The sequence below is a fragment of the Oratosquilla oratoria genome, chromosome 14, assembly GCF_046742065.1.
Source record: "Oratosquilla oratoria isolate Oo_2021 chromosome 14, ASM4674206v1, whole genome shotgun sequence".
NCBI lineage: Eukaryota > Metazoa > Arthropoda > Malacostraca > Stomatopoda > Squillidae > Oratosquilla > Oratosquilla oratoria.
Window position 1 is genome coordinate 32,265,699 of NC_134790.1, and position 2,500 is coordinate 32,268,198.

Genomic DNA, 2,500 nt, shown 5'->3' on the forward strand with positions numbered 1-2,500 from the left:
AAATGAATTCAAATCTAGGTACAATAATTGGAAAATAAGGATACGACCGAAGTTGGAAGCATACATGAATTTGAAACTAGATGTGATAAATTGGAGAGTAGGTGACGGGACCCAACGAGCGTTGCTCTTTTCCTATATACAACAATTATGTAACCACACACACACACACACACACAACTTGTCGGATGGCTCTCCTGAAAAAAAATTGAAATTAAAACTACATACGAATTGACGTGGGGGAATATACATTCATTTTGAACGTCCTGTGTGACATGATGGTGACGTCTTTGCCTTATGGTAAACAGTCGCACAGCCAAGGGTTCAAGCCCAAGTGACAAAGCTAGTTAAATTATATATATATATATATTATCAATGTGTGTATATGTATATATATATATATATATATTACATTATATATATATATACATATATACACACACACACACATACATACACATACAGTATACATAAGGAGGTTCAGAGTCACGTGACCGGATACTATCCCCCCTTTCCGCCCCCCCCCCATAACTCGAGGTCACCTTCCACTTCCCGCCACCACCCTACGTCACGACAACTCAGCGCATGACGTCATGCCCTCTCGAACACGCCATCGTGACGTCAGAGCACAGTAGGTCACGTGACATTGTGGCCACGGCGTGACATGACGTGACGAAGGAGCGGAAGAGGGTTCACAACGTCAGGCAGTACATCAGAGAGGAGGGCGTCCCCCCAACCCTTCGACCGCAGGTAGCAACGTATTTTACTCAACTCTGAAGCTTCCAGGATTTATAACAGAAAATCATAATTAATGCCTCCTTTAGTACAAATTAAAAAATACAAAATAAACAAATAAATATGTGTTGATTTAGTTTAAAGTCATGAATTCCCGCTACGTAAAAAATCAAATACAAAAACAAAGAAAACGAAACAAGTAAACAAATAAATACATAAACATAAATAGACCAAACAAATATACAAAAAAAAAAAAAAAAAAACGAAACAAAACAAATAAATGTAATAATCAACTCATAAGTACACTCTGGACCCCTCACATATCCTCTCAAAGCTGCCGACATCAATCTCAATCGCCCAACCCGCAATGCCACGCGCATGCGCACTTGACCACGACGAGACAGATTAGATTCTGAATAAGGTATTAACACATTAAGGGTCCCGAAGACCTCAGTATTTCAGTAGTAGTTTCTTCAGGAGGGGTGGGGTGGGGGGTGACAGAAGGGGTAGGGTGGGGGTCCTGTGGTATCTTCGACCAGTTATAGACGTCCTCTTCCCCCCCCCACTCCTCCTCCTCTTCCTCCTGCACTCATTCCGATGTGGTCCAGAAGTAATAATCTGTTTGGCGCACCCCTCTTCCTATGATATCACACGCAGATATGTGTGGTTGGCACCGGGTAATCTGTGTGTGCGTGTGTTTATGTGTGTGTGTGAGTGTATTCACCTTGGTCTTTGGATCACATGCTGGACTCGTGATCGACAGCTATTTCCCTCCTGGAAGAGAGCTCAGAGCTCGTATGACCGATCTATGGGTAATACTGTGACCTTATACGCACACACACACCCAACTCCCCGCCCACAAGTTGGAGTAACGACTCGCAGCGCACCCATACTGAAAGTATTTCAGCCTTGGGCAGGAGTCAAAGGATTACAAAGGATTACAAAGGCAAAGCATGCCGACAGGAGACCTTTTGATCCATATCTAGGTCGGATGCAAAAAAAAAAAAAAAAAAAAAAAAAAAATCATATTAATAATAAATTAAAACTATAACAATGTAAATAACAATTAAAATACATAAATAAATGCATTGGTATAGTTGAATAACAAACAAACAGGTAAATAGTAAATGATTATAAATTGACATATAACTAATAATAAATGAAAATCAGACAGACAAAAATATAACAAAACAAAAACAAATAATATAACATAAATTATAATAATTACAGCATCTTACTTAGGTATTTATCTAAATGATGCTTAAAGCTTCGAACTGAACTACATTGCACTACCTGTGCAGGAAGTTTATTCCATTCATTAACTACACGGTTGGCAAAGTTGTTTCTACCTACTTCCAAATTGAATCTATTTCCGGACAGTTTGAGACCATTGTTTCTTGTCTGATTCTCATTCAATGTGAAAATTTGGTCACTTTTGATGTTGTCAATTCCCTTTAAAATCTTAAAGACCTGTATCAAGTCACCTCTGAGTCTACGCTTTTTTAGGGAAAACAGATTCATGTGCTTAAGTCGATTTTCGTATGATTTATTTTTGATATTTGGAATCAGTTTTGTGGCTCGAGAGAGAGAGAGAGAGAGGAGAGAGAAGAGAGGAGAGAGAGGGAGGTGAGGTGAGAGAGAGAGAGGAGGGAGAAACAGGAGGCAGAGAGAGGAGAGAGAGGGAGAGGGAGGGGGAGAGGGATATATATATATATATATATATATATATATATATATATATATATAGATAGATAGATAGATTCGAACC

General features: G+C 39.2%; 1 protein-coding gene across 4 annotated transcripts in view; it reads right to left on the minus strand.

The window, feature by feature from the left end:
- Positions 1 to 2,500, minus strand: part of p120ctn (adherens junction protein p120) — a 751,624-nt gene that overhangs the window by 284,465 nt on the left and 464,659 nt on the right. The window lies entirely within an intron of this gene.